We start from the raw sequence: 20,763 nt of genomic DNA, 5'->3' as shown, positions 1-20,763 counted from the left end.
TATAATATTCTATTGCCATGGGTTCTAGGGTGGCACTCTAGAAAATGAAGCTTCTTCTGTGGATAAATGAGCATTCACACTTTTTTACATCATGAATGAAGAAACGCATATAGCTTTATATTCATTCACATCAGGTTTTGCCACTAACTGAATTCAAAATCTTAGAAGTTTTTATTTTTTATTTCAAATGTATAGCCAAGAGGTTGTAGACCTTTATTTAATAGAAGTTCAAAATGTGTATTGAATCGTATTCAAGAAAACATCTTTTTATTGATTTTTTCGTTTCTGCTTAAAAAATTAAGACCAACTCTTTTTAAAGCTCCTGAATACAGTTGCTTCTTTTTAGAAGTCAAGATGAATTGCCCAAATCACCAGATTTCGTCACCTAAGTTCTGGAGTAATTTGCTGCTTCTCTGAGTGCCTGACTTATGAAGCAAGGTCTTCTACATCAATACACAAAAATTGCAGATTTTGGCATCTACTAATTGCACCAAACCCAAGTCTAGCAAATCACTTAAATGTACATTTCCCTTGTTTTGCACTTGGCTAATAATAATCCCCAAAAGAAAAGCCCCAAAAATTAAATCCCCCAAAGAGATAGAATCATATTGGCTCACTGGAAGCAACTTAGAAGCACCTAATTCACTACCTTAACTTTATAGATAGTGAAACCAAGGTTCAGAGAGGTTAACTGACTTTCCTGAGTTACCACAGTATGTTGTAGCAAGGCTGACCCTAGAATCCAGGTCTCCAGGATTAATCCTCTTTTCTCCACTCGACTGCCTCAAAAGAATAGGAGTTCTTCTGACCCTGACTCTTCAAGTTCTACTTTTCCAAGAGAACAACTAGTCCATTCTATTATCTGCATAACCATTATAAGCATAGTGTGCTTCTGAGTTGTATATATCAAGACTGTCATTCCCAAACAGTGACAATAGTAGCTCCACCATACGGAATAAAATATTACTATAGGTAATTATGGTTCTAACAAGCATATATTAAAGATCTAATAAAATTATTTTTAAATATGCTTGGTTTTTTGAAATTATAAATATATTTATAGTAAAACAAACCACATGAGGTTCATTAATCAAATTTTTAATATGAAACTATTCCAGAATTCAAGACCCTTATACGACTTTATTGAAATATTTTCACTCAATTAAATGCTACATAGATTTTAATTTTCTGGCTCTACAGTATCACTTAAACAGGGATCTTTGAATTAAATGCACATCATGACATCATGAAATTTAAACATGAAAACAATATTTCAAGGAAATAGCTGTTTTTTTAGTGCATATCATAAAACATCAACATGATTTTAAAGATTATATCTTTATTTAAAGAATTTTAGGTGTTTCCCCAAGCCTTAGGTAGCATTAAACTTTATAAACTTTAGAAAGACGTGGTAATTTTTTTTTAGCTGTGTTTCATCTATACAAATGCTGAATTGCAGGGAGAGAAGAAAGAAATATGCATCCTGTTTCCTGTCATACCACAGTAGCTATATGATTCCTCTCTCCATTAATCAACTTCCTCCTTCGTCTTTTGGGAAAGGTGAAGAGAAAGAGAAAGAGGGCAAGGAACAGTCATGCCTCTACAGCTGCCCAGAAAGCGTGAAGCACAGATGTGGGAAAAGAAAGAAACGAAAAGTTTAGAACAGCAGAGCCCTTCCACCTCAGGTCTTTTGGATTACAAAAATAAAGAAATAAATAAATATTCTTCCTTAAGTTTATTTCTTTTAAAAAAAAAAAAAAGCACTGATGATTATGTAGTAAAAACAAGTTCTCCTCAGATGAGTGAAAGCTGCTGCTTACTTGGATAAAATAAACAACTGACCATCATAAAAGACCCTATTAAAATGCCCTGTCATCAAAACTATCCTGATGACAGAGTAGTTCTTTTTATAACTAGAAAATCAAAGCTCCAAATACATGCAGTAAAATTTACCCACAAGAACATATTGCAAGAATCCAAGAGGTAAGGCCCTGCCCCGCTGAGTCCTCTGTGGTCAGGAGGTAATCATAGCATTGATTCTTTCAGAGAATAAGCTATTTCATTTGAGTTTCTTAAGAGATTGGTATAGCTTGCATGTTTCATTTCACTAATGATCAAATTTCCCAGCCAGAGTAATTAGAACAACCAGGTCACTGAGAACTCTTAATTAATGAGAAATTCAAAGCCAATTCTGCATACTGCCTCAGTCTCATTTTCCATTCACCTGTTCCTAATTCATTTGAAGCTAGTAAAATATCTTTGAAATGTTCGTTCAAAAGTAAGCTGTTTTCACTTAAAGATATCTTCAAAACGGCTGGTTTCACATAACCTGGGGCTTCGAACTCCTGAACGCACAGAGAATTCTAGTACCTTTCTCTGTAACCGCATTATGTAAAATATAAAATACAAAATAAACAGTATGAAGTGAGAAGCACTGACTTGAAGTGTTAGGCAGGCATGAAGTGTTAGATTAGCATGAAGAAGAAGAGATCTAACTACAAACAAATGTAGGTATTTTGTTTTTCTGTTTAAAACCCCCACCCCAACACACACATACTACTTCCTCAGAACCTAGGGCAGTACCCAGGATAGTAACCACTGCATAATAGGCACTCCGTACATACTGAACAAATTGTCTTGATTATTACTCACATATATCACTCTTCTCCAGGTATTGCTTTTCAGACCTTAAATTGCTCTCTCTGCCTCCCAGGGAGGGCCTGCCCCAAAGGATTCTCTCATAGAACACCCATCTGCAGACCATCTCTAACACCACCCATAGCCTGAAATGTCTGCTGACCTGAAACAGACACCACATTCCGAATACACATAGATGTTAAAGACAAGTGAATAGGAATGGATTAATTCTCCCCTCTTAGGCTGGGGATCAGACCTCACTGAAAAAGGTATACTGCAGTACAAAGGAGACAGTAAAGTTTGCTGATTTGTCCAGCCTAGTCTACGGTCTAGTCTATAGTCACTGGGAATGCAGTAAACAAATCTTTAAAATGGGAGCTAAGAGCCGGTAATCAGCAACCAGTGGTGTGGGTATACAGAAAGGATCAGATCCCTCCAGGCTACAGAGGGAATCTGGGAGTCAATGAGGTTTGTATGATGTTAGGCATATCAGGAAGACCTGATTCAAGATGGACATAGATTATCACCAGTTTGAGGTTGCAATGTGACCAAAGACTCCAGATGTATGACTGGGACAGACCTCCACCAGATGTTTTTGCTCCAACACTGAAGAGACCACCCCTCCCTACGTCCCAGTGCCACAAGAGAAGACAGCAGGAGAGCCCCTTCCTCCTGCAGTATTTCTTCAGTCCTCTCCACTGAAATAGCGTAGCATCACACCATCTATTATCATAGGACCCATGTTATAGTGAATTATTCCATCCCCATTCACTGCCTTTGATATTGATGCATATCCTGAAGTTGTCAAGGAAACCTTATTTTTCCCCAAACATACACACCATCACTTTCATAACTTTTTTTTGTTACTCACCTATGAGAGTCTCACACATATCATGCCAACCTACCTGCTTTACTCATTTCAGTGAAAGAAACTCCCTTCTTTGTCTTGACCTTTAGCCTTCAATTGCTGGCATGTAGAAAGCACACATGCCTCCAACAAAAATAACATCAAGCATTATGATCTATTCAGTATTGGCAAACTCTCCAATGAGTTTCCACATATCTGAAACTATTATAAGTAGAAATAATATGAACATTTTTATTTCTAGAAGTTCTTCCCATCTCCAGATCTTAGAAATAGACTCTTCAGGTAGTCATTTTAACCTTTAGCATACTACCCTTGGCATTCCTATAAGTGAAAACTAAAAATTCCATAACTGCTCCAAAATGCTAAGGATAGAAACAGAAAATAAAAGTTTACATTTGCTTCTTAATGTAACCCAAATGTAGCACCTGTACATTTATTAATCTTTCCCAAAAAGAAGTAAATAAGAAAGAAACTTGTCCTTCAAAACTATGGGAGTACTCAGGTCAGAGTCATAAAATCTAGTGCTTTTCCCCTGAAAAGGAAAAGCATCTTGAAAGAAAATCATCTGCTAATAAGAATAGGCTACCATCTTGAATTTTCTAAACTAATCCTGATTATATTATGCCTTCTCAAGTATCCCCTTAGCTCATTTATAAAGATATTTGTTTTTAAACAATTCTCACTTAGATTGTTCAGGCACAATTCATGGAGAAAGATTTGAATTTTCCTTGACAAGAGGTTTGATAATTTTTTTTTTTTTTACCACTCAATTCAGGTCTGAAAAAAATCTTGTGAAAGTAAACTATTTTCTCAGTTGGTAAATTTTTATATTTTCAACTATTAATTTATTAAATTATTGTTAAAACTTCCATTTTCTTATGTGCAAATGCCTAAAACAGGTAACAATTAATGTGAAGCCAGAGGCAGAGAACTTATGTTTTGAGTAGTCATACCATGTTTATAGCTTAAATTCAGCTATGTAGCTGGGGAAAAGTCTGCTACTTAGTGGCCTAACCTTTAATTGTGTTCATCTCTACTACTCAAACCCCAAACTCTTGTCGATAAACTAACAAAGAACAGTTTCTCCTGTTGATTTCTCACTATCAAGTAACTAATGAGCATGACCATTGAATGTACATTTCTTGATAATCAAATAATGGCTTAAACTGTGAAGCTCGCTGGAGGATTAGGTCATAGTCAAGTTTAAGAGTTCAAGAAGAATTATTGAATACCTAGTCACTTAGTCACCACATGGGTTAAGTCTATTTACATGAATGTAATAAGGTGTTAAATTTGACTTTTCCTGTCCTCTCAGTGTTTCTACAGAATAATCAGTGGGATATCACTTATGGAAGACACGTTAGACTGTTGGGAATCAATTTGGCACCCGTGGCTATCACCTATCTTGAGTTTCCTATCTTCCAATAACAAAGAAAAGGGTCATTTCTCATACTCAAAGCTAAGGAAAATAGCTTCAGAGAACCATGCAGAAAATAGAACTTGGGGAAAACAGAGTTTTGTGACTGTTACCTAGAAATGTCTAGATTTATGAGACCTTCCCCCCAAAGATAAGAGGAGGAGAGAGCTAGGGTGGTAATGGGTCTGAGCAACACTTCCACTGCCAGCAAGGTATTGAGACAAGAACCCAACAAAAAGTACACCTAGAGCAATTTATCTCCAAGGTGATCCCAACAGAATGGTGGGATTGGTCTCTGCAGAAGAGTACTAAACATTGGGGGAACTATCCACAACAGAGTTCTATAAGTTGAACAACCCAGAAAAATTCTGACAGGAGAAAGTCAGCATTTGGAAACCTGACCCAATTAGCATTTTAACAGCCAAGAGAAACTTCAAATCGCCCTACTAAAATAAATGTCTTGCTTCCTTTACTAACCATTTTTCACCCTCCCCAATCTCCAAAGACCCAGACCAGTGAATGAAGGGAGAATATCAGAGACAAGTGAGAAAAATAAACTATATTTTTTAATGACACAGCAAACCTTGGAACTTCAGTCAAGCATGACCTGGAGGAGAGAAAATGCCAAACTGCATGAGACTGTGGAACTGATATTATACTGGACCCATTTTTTAATTTCTGAAATCTGAGATAGTTATATTTGTTATACAATCATGCATAACTTAACAGTAGAAATACATTATAAAAAAGGATCATTAGGCTATTTTGTCTTTGTGCAAACTTCATAAGAGTAGACTTACACAAACCTATATAGTAGACTACACCTAGATTATATGCTGTTGAAGGCTTGGTGCCCAGTGTAGCAGTGTTCAGAGGTAGGGCTTCTGGAAAGTGATAAGATCATGAGGGTTCTGACCTTGTAAGTGGATTATTTCCTTAATAGGTCTATAGTTTGACAGCATTATTGGGAGGTCATAGAAACTGTAGGAGTTTGGACTTAGTTGGAAAAAGTGGGTCACTCAGAGCATACACTGGAAAGATGTATCTTATCCTTGGCCCTTTGATCTTTATCTGATTTCCAGCTGCCAGGAGGTGAGCAGTTTTCCTTTGCCACACCCTTCTACCATGAGTTTTGTCTCTCCTCAGGCCCAAAGCAATGGAGCCAGACAACCAGGGACTGAAACCTCTGAAACTGTGAGTCAAAATAAATCTTTCTCCTCTAAGTTGTTTCTCTCAGGCATTTTGTCCCAGTGATGAAAAGTTGACTAATGCACATTCCTAGAACCATGATGAAAAAAAAACAAAATAACATGAGATTAAATCAAACAAAAGACAAAACTGCAATCAGGAGACACAGTCAAAAAAAATTGTAAGATTCCTGCCTGCATAACATGGCAAACTGTTTTATAATAAACTTCATGTATAAGTAGAAGTAGGATCTAAAATAATGATTAAAAGTATATTAAGTAAATACATAAACCAGTAACATAGTTATTGTCATTATCCATTATCAAATATAATATACTCTATATAATTGTATGTGCTATATATGACTGGCAGCACAGTGGGTTTGTTTACACCACCATCGCCACAAACAACTGAGTAATGTGCCAAAATAAGACAGCTACAGTGTCACTCAGAAATAGTAAATATTTTTAGGTCCATTAGGATCTTATGAACCATTGTCATGTATGTGGTCTGCCACTGAATGAGATATTATTATGCAGTATATGACTATGCATGAAAATAATTGGGAAATGAATCCAAACAAAGAAATAAGACCATTAAGGAGAACAAAGTGCCAGTTTTGTTAACAGCTTCACGAAGACGATTAAATACTCAAACGAATAGTCTAATGAATGCTGGATGGAGTCCATCACTCAAACTGGAATCCCTAAATGAGGTTTCTCATGTCCTCCCCACCTGTCCAGTGAATCTGTACGTGCAGCACCCCCAATCTGAAAGTGAAATCTTACTTTTGTAATCTAAGTAAAGTTCAACATAAAACAAATGTACACACTTGTGCAAAAGAAAAAAAGAAAGAAAAGGACCTCATTTACCTCCAGCACCCAGCACTATGGGCATGTCTGGTCTATGTCAGGTAAATAGGCCAGTATGAGCTGCTAGGTGGAAAAGAAAGAAACTGAGGAATTTCCTACAGATATAAAGGCCCTGGGGCAAAGTGAAAGAGTAAAAGAGAATTCAAGACTGACTAAGGCTGTAGGTACTGAGAAGCCTAGTCCCATGTCAGATTTCAGGAAGTGGAAGGAGTGCCAGTTGATCAACCCACTTCACACTTTATTATGGGGGTACTTCACCACATTTCCTCAGGCTATCTGACCAATCAGAATATTCCTTCCTCCTACTCGGCAAAGCTTGGAAAAAAGTGGAAGTTGGGGAAAGTATTTTCTCCTGAGGGGCAGAAAGAGCTCACACACCCTTACTTGATAGCTTTTTGTAGAACAGCTTATAGGAATAGACATTGCTCCTTGGAAGAAATCACACTGACGAGAGTGGATGATTTGTCTGAGCTCACCAAAATTAATAGCTCTACTCCTGCTTCCCATTTTTCTGTGAACACCTTATGTTAACTAAGAATGAAATTCCATCACTTACTATGACTGCCACGTTCTGCAATCCAGATCTTGTCACCATGTCTTCTGATTCACTCTGGGAAGACTCAAACAGTAAGACAGCTCTTCACAGATATCTAGTCCACAGACAAAGCTTAGAGAAGGAAACAAGTACATTCTAATTCAGGGTGATACTACACTAAATCTTATCAAATGACATCTGAATGAAATTCATTATGGTCAAAATGACATAAAACTGAAGCAAAAACTTTTGGATTCCTCACACATATCAATGATAATGACAATGACAACACACCTTTACAGAGTGATTAACATTAACCAAGCACTAGAACTAAGCACTCTACATATTCCATTCTCTATGCATACTTTATGTACTCACAATGACCCTAGAATTCATTCTTTAATATTTTTAGGAGATAAAAGTTTAGCAATTATAATCATGCATCCAAGGACTTGGCACTACAAAGTGGTGGAGAAAAGATTCCAGTCCAGTTCCTTAAGATTTTCAGCAAAATGCCTCTTAGTAGGATACAGATGATCCTAGGTTTTTCACTCGTACACTGCTCCTGCAAGTGTCTTAAATAAAACAGGTTCTCGGGGGTGTAGCTCAGTGGTATAGTGCTTGCCTAGCATATGCAAGCCCAGGATTTAGTCTCTAGCACTAAAAACCGAAAGAAAGAAAATATTTTGTATTTGTGATATACATGGGCATGCAGGTCTGAACCAGTTGTTTTCTTATTGGCAATTACTAACCTAAATGTAAGGGTCTATATTGAGATATCATAAATCATGGAATAAATAAAAATTACTATATCAATAGGCTTTTTTCAAACTTCAGGAAATTTTTGGTGAATAAAATTTGAAGGCAACTGTTTTTTAAATTTTATTCATTATATTAGATATGTACTTCTGTTTAGGCACTATGGTTTTATCTTCTTTCAAATGTTTAATAGAAATTTTACTTGAATTAGAAAGATGGAGAAAAGATTTTAGGAGGTAATACTTTGTGCATATGCCTTTCTATCAGGTATTACATATTTAAATCCAATGATAGCAGGATGTGTTTTGCTTTTTTGTTGTATATATTTATTTGTCCTGTTTTTCCATCAAGATCTTGAGAATAACTTTGCATGTGTCCTTCATGATGCCTGACTTAGAATAATCTTAGAGGATGTTAAATAAATCCTTAAGAGACAGCCCTGGAGAGGGTTAGCAGGGCCAGAGGACCCCAAGATATATTGCAGAGCTAGCCCATGGACTCACAAATTGATTACCCACTCCCTTTATTTCCACTTAGCTTCCATTCAGCTTCAGAGAGGACACTAGAAATCAGAGCCATACTCAGCTTCACAGGACACAAGCCAGTCGTGAGGAGCTATGTCAAAACTGGCATATGACCCTCTATTCTGGAGCTCAGAGTAACCTCAGAACTCAGATACCCTGAGCCAATTCCTATCTCCACTTCAAGCACTGAGCAAGCATTGGACCCCCAAAGAAAAAGAAGAGATAGTTTTCTTGTGAGGATATTCCCCAAGTCCCCACAAGGTATTTTCCCACTGGTGCCTCAGTGAAATGTCAACAGGATTCAAGGCGTGTGCCAACACTGAGCACACAGCTGAGTTTCCAAGGTACTTTTCCATACCAGAACTTTCCTCCTTGGTTTTATTATTATACCTGAAGTTGGTTCAGAAAGTAGGAGACCTGACACACACTGGACTCTAGTGTGGTTCCCAAGGCACTCTCCTTGTACATGTAAAAGTGAACGGAATTTAGCTGAGCTGTCAAGTTTATGTCAATTCCACCGCAACCCCAGGCATCAGCACATCTTGCAAAACCTGCCAGACTCTTCCTTTTCCAGGCACATGAGTATGAAACACACAATCACATGTAAAGGCTGGGCCCTGGAGAAGTAAGTGAACATCAGTTTACATTTCAAAGGCATTTTTTTATGTTTTGGAAGACGTATCATCAGCTCATTACACATCCACCTACAGTCAGTTCGGATGCAGAGCGGACCTTGATCCACCTCTCACAAATTTGCTTGAGAGCTGTAAGCCTTCCTAATCTCAGACCGGTTCACATTTGACTGCTAAGGTCTTAACTGAGCAGCTGCAATCACCATTTCGTTTGATAATTCAAATAGAGGAATGCGTTTTTTTTCTTGCTCTTCTTTAATCTTTTCCTTATTAACAATAAAAGGCCTTAGGTCAGAAGGTGGATAGGGATATGAAGCAAATTACTGATCCCTTTGGAGGAAAGCTCTGTACAAACAGGCATTATTGCATCTGACCCTTCTGAAACTGAGCTTCCTGCCCTTTACAAAATTTTCACCTCCTTTAGAGCTTTACAAATAATTGAAAACACTGATGTTGATGTCTTCTTAAGCACGTTCTACTTTTTTTTTTTTTTTTTTTTTTTTTTTTAATTTTTGAAAGACAGGCTACTGGAGTAGAGACAGATCAGATGCACACATATTCCAGCTCCAGTAATTCAGTTTCTTACTCTTTCTGTTCTTCCGTCTGCTCATTCATAAAATGATCATATAATGGTGCTTCCTTAATATGATATGATGCAGAATGAATCACTGTATGTAAACCAGAACAATTGCTGACATAAGATTTGGGCTGTATGTTAGCTATTATCTCTGAAAACAATCTTCCTTCAATGATATATTTTTAAAAATCAAAACTTGGGTTAAACTCTACATTTTTATTCTCTTTGTAGTTATTCATAATCAAGATGCATCTACCTCAGCAATAAGTTCCAAGTATATCACCTTCTTAAGCTTTGGTTTCCTTAGTCTGTAAAATTGAGACATTAATAATGATTGCATCATTGGATTATTTTCTAGCAAATAGGAGCAAAGAACAGAAACCTGTATGTTGAGATTCTAAGGCCCTTCTTGTAGTCCAAGACAGAAAGAATATCTGCCCACTCCATAGAGACTGGCCTTCAGCAAAAGAGTTCACACACTTTCAACCTCAGTAGCAATGGGGGTGGGAGCTTACAACTCCCTATGTCTCACTAGCTCCCAGGTGATGCCACTGTTGTTCCATGGATCACACTTGGTAGAGCAGGGGTCTAATCCTGTAGGTATGTCCCTCAGAGATAAAGTTTGTGGACTGGAAAATGACCGCAATATGAGAGGTTTTATAAGAGGTAAGAGCCCATTTATTGCTAGGTCGCTTTGGAATTCTCTGACGGTTGAAAGGGTGTGAACCCTTTTGCCTAGGTTTAGTCTCTAAAGAGTGGGTAGATTATTCTCCTTCTATCCAGTTTAATGTTGGTAATTAATATGTTAGGCTTCCCAGCAGTTTTTCCTGAATGCCCTGTCTACTTAAGACCCCAAAGCTACTTTAAATGTGTCTTCCAGGTAAGTTAGAGTTGGCCCTTGTAGGATAACATCACCCTTTCTACATGTTGGAGGTATCAGATCAACCTCAGGGGGCAGATCAGCCTCTGGGTCAGAGCCAAAACAGATGTGACATAATGGGTGTGATTTAATAATCCCTGAGTACACGTCCTTCTCTATCATGGCATGATTCTAGGTTCTAGTTTCTTTTTGTCTTTTTTACTATTTGTTTTAATCAGAGTAAATGAACAGTACTCAGAACAAAAGGGGGGAATGTAAATAAACATGCTCACCCAGAAGTTGAGGAGATGACAACCTGTCTTGAGACATCTGATTGTAATAAGTAGTTTAAATAAGATAGGCAGTTAACTAAGAGACTCCTGCAAAGCCTGCTTTAAGAACTTCCACACAAATACTCATGTGAATTCATCCATTTTCTATGACATAGACAAAATTTTCCTTTTTTACCTTGAACACTAGAAAATGATTGTTTTTAACAAAAAAGATGCCATCTATCTCTAACTTTTTTCAAGTCTCTGCTCTTTTTGTTTTCCCAGTAGTAACTGCTCTCTTTTAGCAGACTAGATCAGGTGATTCTTGTTTGTGGTTTATTGTCTGTCACTGCGCTAAGGTGGGCCACCACCTCAAAAGGGGGAAATTTTTTTTTCTTTTTTGTTCACTGAAAAACTTAGAAAATAATTTGTTATACACAAGACAATCAGAAAAAAAAAGACATCTTAAATCTTCCAAATCCAAAATAAATGATTGAAATACCACAGGATGAAGAAAATAAGATGGATAAAAAGAGGGAAAAGAGACAAATCTGTGCATGCAGATCAAATTTTCTCACTATGCATTGCACCTGCTAGATGAATAAAGGCTTCAAAGTTTTAGAATAAGCATTACTAGTTAGTCGTGCTAACTATTATGGATGGTTTCACTGGAAAGATGTTTAGAATTCAAACAAAAAAATGGAGTTGTAGTAAAGCAGCTTCATTCAAACTATTTAATGATAGAGGAGCAGAGGCAAATTAGGATAAATCTCCTATGTTTTTCCATGTTAACTAAAGATGTCTGCCTTATTCTTTACTTACTAGCATTTCTCCATCTCTGAAGACAACAAAATCTCAACAGCCTTCCAAGTACTAACAAAACAAATGGCATAGCATCAAGGGCTCTCACATACCCACAAAGAGGCAATGGCAGAAATAAAAGGGACGAAAGATCTTAGCAGCAAAAGAAGCTGGCAGCACCCGCAGGATAAGTACCTACATGGCACCATTATTGTCTCTGCTGTCTTCTCCAATTGAAGACTTTGTAAGTTCAAGCTGCCTTGTCCCAGGCCTTCTTCAATTCTCTGCTACAAAGTCCTCCACTGAATTATGTCCATGTGCTAGTGCCTTAGGAATGTTCTCTTCATGCAGAATACATCAGTTTAGGTAGCTGGAAAAATGTTCTTTTTATTACTGCATTCATCTCTGAGTAACCCATTTAATAATAACAATTATAATAACATCTTGAATTTAAATAGTGCCTTTAGCACTACTTTCTCATCTGTCAGTTGCTATTTCTTTGAGAGTTTTCCTCTCAATGACTACATATAAAATGGAGAAATGTCGAGGACAGAATTTTTGAATTACAAATATTACTTTACAGAATCATTTAGTCAAATATGGCAATGCCCAGAAAAAATTACTGCAGACTGTTTTGTGATTTATAGCTTGTGTGCCAAACTGCTCATAAAATCCAGGCTTAATAAAAGCCAGAAGGCCTTTGAGAAGAGATCATCTGCCACAAAAACAGGCCATCAAGAGAATACAGGGCACACATTTTCCATGTGGCACATGGCACAGAAGAAAGAGCATTAACTTCAGAGTCAGAGAGGCTGACAGTGAAACTGAAATTCCAATTCTGCCTTTAGTAGCCATGTGAACTTCAGCAAGTTTCTTAACCCTTTAAAAAGTCAGTTTTTTTTTCTGCAGAAATTTGGAGTGTAGATTACATTAGATAATATAAGCATATAGGTTTCCTATTGCATTTGGAATAAAATCCATTTACCCCAGCTCACCAGGCCCTACAGAACTGTGCCTATCTCCTGTTGTGACATTATCACCTCCTATTATATCTCCCACCTTTCACTAGCTTCATTTCCTACCAGATTCCCTAAGCTCAATAAGACTTCCCTCCAGCTGTATAATCTTTGCATTGAGGGACCCACCAACAAACCCAAACCCCATTTTTGCATGGCTATCTCCTTGTTACTCAGATTTTGAAATATATGCCATTTCCATACAGGTCTTTTTGACTACCCAATCAATAGTTGTCACTGGATCATTCTCTGTGACATTACTGGATGTTGATTTTCTGCATAGTTCTTATCTCTTTCTGGTTTTTGTCATGTTTAATTATGCATTTGTTATTGTCCTCTATCTCTCCTCACTCTCTCTTTCTCTCTCTCTCTCTCTCTCTCTCTCTCTCTCTCTCTCTCTCTCTCTCTCATACACACACACACACACACACACACACACACACACACATGCACAGCAACCCCAGGGCCCTCAAGAACCTTGACAGTTTTGTTTCCCTCTGTACCCCAGTTCCTAGAGTGCTTTCTGGTACATATCAGATGCTCATAAATATGGTTGTCTGATTGGATGAATACATAAATGATCTTATCATTTAGATGTTTAGAAGGTTTTCCTTGTGTCTAGGTAAATGTAAATTGAAATCACTTCTTCTGTTTTGATTATCTATAGATATGGAGAACAAGCAATGCAACTCATGCGTCAAAGTACTTTATTTGCTCAAGCATAGCAATTAACTTGCCCCTTAGACATTTGAACAAAAATATTGAAAATATTTCCTAGTATATATACTGGAGAGAGAGAGAGAGAGAGAGAGAGAGAGAGAGAGAGAGAGTCCTTCTCCAGTGACTAGGTTAGTTATATCCTAGAGGTATTGCATCAGTTCCAGTCTTGGTTTAGACCAAGGGCCTCTTTTAATCTCAAACTCACCATGGACAGCACCACTGCTGCTTGAATGCATCCTGTGCTTCTTTGAAGCCCACATCAGGAGGATGCCCAGCACTAATAGAAACACGATTCCACCCCAGCCTCTGTGTGTTGTTCCTGAACTTCCCAGTCTGGTCAGCAGTGTCTCTGAGTAATGTCTCTCTAGTGTTACCTCCTGAGAGAAAATTTATTCTACCAGTTATAGAGGAAATTAAATGAGGTAATGAATGCAGGGTGCCTGTGAACCCTAAAAATTGTATCTTATTTTGTATATGTTTCTGTGAAAAGATGAATGTCAAGGAATAAAAAACTTCTTAAAGTTTCAAAAAAGCAAATGGTTTTCTGATATGCACAGACTTTTTCTAAAGCCTAGGGCTCTCTAATAAATAATTAAGCTTGAAACTGTCTGCTTATAACAAAAAGAGGAAAACTGTCAGTAGCAATAAATTAGTGCTATAATATAGGGAATAAAACAGAAAATGGTTTGTATTTTCAAAGATATGTATTTTAGATATTCCCCCTGCAAAAAAAAAAAAAAAAAATCCAGTCAACTTGTGAAGAGACTATCTTAAATTTCCACACACAATGAGCCCTTCAGAACACACTGCTAAATGCAGCCAAGAAGCATCAGCCATAGAAACAAAAATATAGGCTATGGAGGCAACTCCATGGTAGGGTGTTACTTCTCTTGTGTCAAGCTAGCTCATACACAGGGTAAGTGGCGCAGAGTCAAGACCCAGACTCCGGGAATTGGGTAGAAGCAAGCTTGTGGTGAGCAGCTTGCAAACTCCTTTATTGCAGGGGCAGCTATACATTTTATAGGTTTCTTGCCCAATCACAATGTGCCATGGGGGATCAGACCATCACATTCCTACACAGGTTCCCTTGGTAACATTTGGGGGAGTTGTGTACTTTCCTAGGTGGCTGACGCGGTATGCTCCTCCCTGAAGGTTTACACACTTGAGACGTTCACTGCTGCCAGCCAAGAACTAGGATTTCTCCCAACAGTAAAGCACTTGGCCTAGCATGTGTAAGGCCCTGGGTTCAATCCCCAGAACAATGAAAAGAAAAGAGATACAGTAATAAAGAGAGCAAGATCAATGCATTGACATTCTTGTGTGCAAGGCTCTCTGCAGTAAAGTGGCATGGTTACAAATTAGAGGATTTGTGGTAATTATAAGTACTACTAATTTGTAATCAACTAAAATTATCACAGAATATAGGACAGTTTTCAGTGTACAAAATTGAGAGCATCAAGAGGCATATAAATAGAAAATAATCCAGAAGCAAATCCCTTTCAGTTCGTTTCCATGCACTCCCATTAGAGAAGTTAAATGTGGGTCAATGCAGAAATTAGATAATTTAAAAAAAACTGGAAGTAGACATGTAAGTGTTATCTCTGAAAAATTATCCAAACATAATTTCTTTATTCAGTTCAGTTAATGCCTATTTAGTACCAGCTATACTTACCTATATACCTGCTCCTCCATCATGTATCTTGTGATTCCCAAGACCTCACTCAGTGTAAACTTCCACAAATTGTTCTCAGCTTCCAATTTTAGCTCAATAGCTTTTATGCATTGATTTTTGTATAGGAGTTTCAATATTTGATAAATAATGAAATTTGAAAGAAAATTCAACTAACTTTGCTAAAAGTAAGGCTTGCTCTTATCTTTTCCCTTGCTAAGGTGATAATTTGTCTCTTTTCATTCAAAAATTGTGATAGTTCTATAAAACACTCCCTTTCCCACTATTATGATATAATTATGCTTGATACTTGGAAACCTCATTTGAACTTATACAAAAAGTTGAAAGAATAGCAATGAAGTTTATTATTTACAATGGAGATCACTTTAAAAAAGAATTCATCCAGACATTTGCTCTGGAATGTAAATAATTTCTGTCCAATTAATTGAATTGGGGCTGGGGAAAAGAGAAATTGTTTACATTCCAGAGCAAATGTCTCTATGTCTCCTAATGGGAGGATGCATATACATGACAGACACTCTATAAAAAAATCCAAGATGCATAATTTTGGGGTTACCTTCCTAGGGTACATGCATACAGTCTTCAGTCCTTCATTGTTCCACCCTGTGAAAAAAATGGAGCCCAAGGAACTAACAACAAAATGCTCTGCCACTCACCCTGTACAAAAGTCAACTCAAAGTGGATAAAGACCTAGGAATTAGATCAGAAATTCTGCATCTGAAAGAATTCTGCACCTAGAAGAAAATGTAGGCTCAACCCTCCAACATATTGGCATAGCCATGGACTTCCTTAATAAGACTCTAGCTAAAGTTCAAGAAATAAAACCAAGAATCAATATGTGCATGGCATCAAATTAAAAATGCACACAACAAAGGAAATTATTAAGAACATGAAGAGAGAGCCTACAGAATGAGAGAATAACTTTTGTCAACTGCTCCTCAGGTAGGGGATTAATATCCAGAATATATAAAGATCTCAAAAAACACCAAAAAAACCAAATGACCCAATTAATAAATAGACAAAAGAAATAAAGAGATATTTCTCAAAAGAAGAGATTAAAAATATCCAAAAAGTATATGAAAAAATGTTCAACATCTTTGGTTATCAGAGAAATGCAAAAATCAAAACTACATTGAAATTTCATCTCACCCTAATTAGGATGGCAATTATCAAGAATACAAATAATAATAAATGTTGATGAGGACATAAAGAAAAAGGTACACTCATACACTGTTGGTAAGACAGCAAATTAGTACAACTACTCTGAAAAGCAGCATGGAGATTCATCATAAAATGAACACGGAACCACCATATGACCAGCTATTCAATTCCCAAAGAACTAAAATCAGCATATATAGTGATACAGCCACATCAATGTGTACAGCAGCATAATTCACAATAACCAAGTTATAGAACCAACCTAGATGCCCTTAAACAGATGAATAGGTAAAGAAAATGTGGTATATGCACACAATGGAGTCTTAATTTGCCATGAAGTAGAATAAAATTATGCCATTTGCCAGTAATGGATGGAACTGGAGAATATCATGCTAAATAAAGAAAACCAGATTCAGAAAGTCAAAGGTTGACTTATGTGTGGAAGTGAGACAAAAAATAAAGAAAAATAAGTGGGGGAGGAGGGTCTCATGAAAATAGGAGATCAGTAGCATAGAGGAAGAGGGCTAAGGGTAGATAAATAAATATACACAGATATTTTTAAATAAGAGATAAAAGGGAATTGGTGGATAAGGACGAGTAAAGGAAATAATATTGGAGTTGTTGGGGGAAGAGTCCATTTATTAGAGTACAGAATTTCTCAACTTTGGCACTACTAATATTTTGAACCAGAAAATTATTTGCTGTGAGAGACCATCTTGTGCATGATAGGATTAATAGCCATGGACTCTACTTACTAATTTTCAGTAGCAACCCCTCCACCCCTGACACCCAGAAATATTTCTAAACATTACCAAATAACTGCTGGGGTACAAAAGAACCCTTGCTTCAGAACTACTAACAAGGAATGATTGTCATCAACTATAAACTCAAATTTATTAGGCCTCAAATATATCCTATTAAGTGGTCCCAGTGCAACTGGCTTTCTCCTTCGAACTTAGTAGGTATTACTTCATTCAAAATTAGTTTGGATTATTACATTTAAGTCACCAGCCCTAAAAACAATGCTTTAGGGGATTATCTTATTTAGAATGGTAGCTCTTTTACGACGAATTATGGAATAATTCATGAGATTTACTAGAGAGAATAATTCAATTAATTGTTCAATAGTAAGTCTATTTAAAAAATACCACAATGTATACATGTATTGAACATTACATAGTACCCCAATATGTTCAATTTTTATGTATCAGTTAAAATTCTTTCTCAAAAATAATATTTGTTTAAATACTCATACTAAAATACTTTGGTCATCTGCAGAATTTCAAGATTAGCAGATACCTAATTTCTTATCACCTCTTAATTTAATCTTTCCACAATATCTCCACTGACAGGAAGTTCTCTCTCTCTTCCTAAAAAGTCCCATTGATTTATAGAAAACTTGGATTTTAGAATTTTCTCCTTTAAATTAAGAAGAAATTTTTTTTTTAAATTTTAGCTTCCAGTCATTGATACAGTAGATTATCAAAAACAGATGTGAATCTATTCCCACATGAAAGAATATTACATATTTATATTCAATAACATGTTTCTTCATGTCCTTTTGTGGATTAAAGACCCATAATTCCGTCCATCTTTTGTTAGGCAGGACTCTGAGTCCTTCCATCCAGCTGGTCATTCTATAAAAGGTTTACAACTTGTTCATATTAATTTCATCAACATGCTTTCCAAATTGAATGCCATGCTACAAATATCAGAATGTTACACACAGGTTACAGAAACTCTCACTTCCCATCTAGACATCGTATTCCTTTTAACGACTCTCTCATGGTTGTACTTGATAATAAAGCAAACAATAAAGAGCTGGAAAGACTACTGAAGTCAATGGTGTCATTACGATGAATAAGAAAGCAAACTGAGTTTGTGTTATGCTTTTACCTTCTATAACAAAGAAAACTATCTCATAGAAGAGAGTGATAAAAGGGAAAATGGCAACATTCCATTTTTTCAGACAACCATATCATTGGTCCATATTGAATTTATTTTCAGTTTCAATTCTGAAATTTCCCCCCTCATATGTGATGATACCAAATTCTCTCCTATCTTTTTGTGAAGTTAGTATTTGGATCCATGTTAAAATCTTACAATTACTTTCATGTGAGTGAATCTCTATGATAATGTTTTCAGATTTTTAATTTAATATTTGTTGTGGTTTGGATGTGAGGCGCCCCCCAAAAGCTCACGTGTGAGACAATGAAGGAAGGTTTGGAGGATAAATGATTGGGTTGTAAGAGTCTTAACCCAATCAGTGAATTAATCCCTGATGGGATTAATTGAAGTGGCATGGTATGGCTGGAGGAGGTAGGAATCGGGGTGTGGCTATGGGGTATATATTTTATATCTGGAAAGTGGGTTCTGTCTCTGCTTCCTGATGATGTGAGATGTTTCCCTCTGCCACACTCTTCCACCATGATGTTCAGCCTCACTTGAGCCCCTAGAAATGGAGCCGGCCTTCTATGGACTCTGAAGCCATGAGCCTCCAAATAAACTTTTCCTTCTAAAATTGTTCTGGTCAGATCTTTTAGTCACAGCAGCAAAAAAGCCAACTAAAACAATATTAAACTCACGAGTCCATAGTTTTGAACCCTGCATCTTTGTGCTTTTACACAAATGTAAAGCTTTGCCTGTGTGTGTCCTCTAGAAATTCCTACTGTTGTTTCCAGTTTAATACATATTCAGCTTCACAGCCTATTTCTGCAGTGTTATCCTCTAAAATGAATGAACCACCTCAAGAGGGGATGAACTTCACATCAATGTGTTTTTTCAAATACAGGTTAGATCATCTGTTACTAAGAACTCTCTTTCAGAAAATAATTCATCTCATTACAAAAGACAGAAGTAAAATATCTACTTTATAAGTAATTAGAATTATACCATTGATATCAAGTATCTCTTCTTTCTGCTTAACCTATTGCTAATATGAGAAATTAAAAGTCTATTTTAATGTTCTTCCCCCTCCAACACCATTTTTTTTTCCTTGTGAGCTTCAGCTTCTCAATTTCAAACAAGGTCACATTGACCTAAGATGTTTTGTGAGGTGTGAATATGAAGGAAGCCTGAAAGCAGAAGGTGTTCAAGAATCTAAATAGGTTAACTTCTAGCACAGCATAGATTTTACTGGATAACTGACTTTGTCTTCACCAACTGTAATACATAAACTTAAAGTTCTATACAACTTTATCAGAAATACTTTAGAAGGCTTAGAGCAGTTCCAGAATTAATAGTTTCAACCATAGGAAAAATTAAAATATCCTAGGAGCTTAGAAATTTCTGATAGGATTATGGCTCCTTTTCACTTCCCCCACCCTTTTCCTCAGAGTCACATACAAATATTGGAAACCTATCACAAAAATTATAATATGAAGTCACCATTCACTTTCTATGTATCTTTTTCCTATTCTTTAAAAGGAAATAAAGGGCCTGGAGATGGAACTCAGTGGTAGAGAGCTTGCCTAGCATTCTCAAGGTCCTGGGTTCTATCTCCAGTACCACAGGGGTGGAAAAAGCAGTTAAGGCCCATCAGTAGTTTGAAACATAGAAACTTCCTGAGCAATCCTGTCATTCCTATAACATTTTCATGTTAATTGCTTAATATTCTGTCTTATCTTCCTAATACACTGTAATTTGTGGATACAGGAATGTTATCTGTTCTTTCATAAGTACTTCCAAACAACTAAAAAGAATTGATAAATTTACTGAACTGAATCCTCTGCCAAAAGTTATGCTTAGAATATATATTCAAAAGATATATTATATATTATATATAATATATATTCAAAAGTTATTTTATGCACAAGTATGTTTATGGTATTAAAAATCTGCAAATTTAGCAAACAGTATTTTTCCTAATTCATTTTTGTCCCTGATAGCCTTTTAATTAGGTAGCTTGTTTGTCAAATGCTAGTTTTCTATGCTGTTCTTCTTCATGGATTCAATAATCAAGGCAGGTGTTACATAAATTGTATAGGATGACATGCTGTCATGATCAATTGCTAATTGATTTCAGATTTTTTCTGCTCCTGTGAGGTGGTGCAATTTTTCAAATGAAAAACAATAAACAATCATTACACATTTTGTTAAAGCACTTCATAATTGATAGCAGAAATGGGATTAATTTTCATCCAAGTATCTTAGCAAAGACTCTGTTGTCTAGAAACTATTACAGATTTTCTTTTTCTTTTTCTTTTTTTAAATTAGAGCCTTATAGTTGTACATAGTAG

At 36.4% G+C, this 20,763-nt stretch overlaps 1 long non-coding RNA gene across 1 annotated transcript in view; it reads left to right on the top strand.

The window, feature by feature from the left end:
• LOC306665209 overlaps nt 1-12,270 on the top strand; it is a 51,361-nt gene extending 39,091 nt beyond the window's left edge. Inside the window, exons 2-3 of the long non-coding RNA XR_013764942.1 lie at nt 6,069-6,116; nt 11,966-12,270. This is a non-coding gene — a long non-coding RNA (uncharacterized lncRNA). The remainder of the gene's footprint in view (nt 1-6,068; nt 6,117-11,965) is intronic.
• Nucleotides 12,271-20,763: the final 8,493 nt, after the last annotated feature.

This window comes from Sciurus vulgaris (assembly GCF_902686455.1).
Source record: "Sciurus vulgaris genome assembly, chromosome: 7".
NCBI classification, from domain to species: Eukaryota; Metazoa; Chordata; class Mammalia; order Rodentia; family Sciuridae; genus Sciurus; species Sciurus vulgaris.
This window is presented reverse-complemented; position numbering and strand designations above follow the sequence as displayed.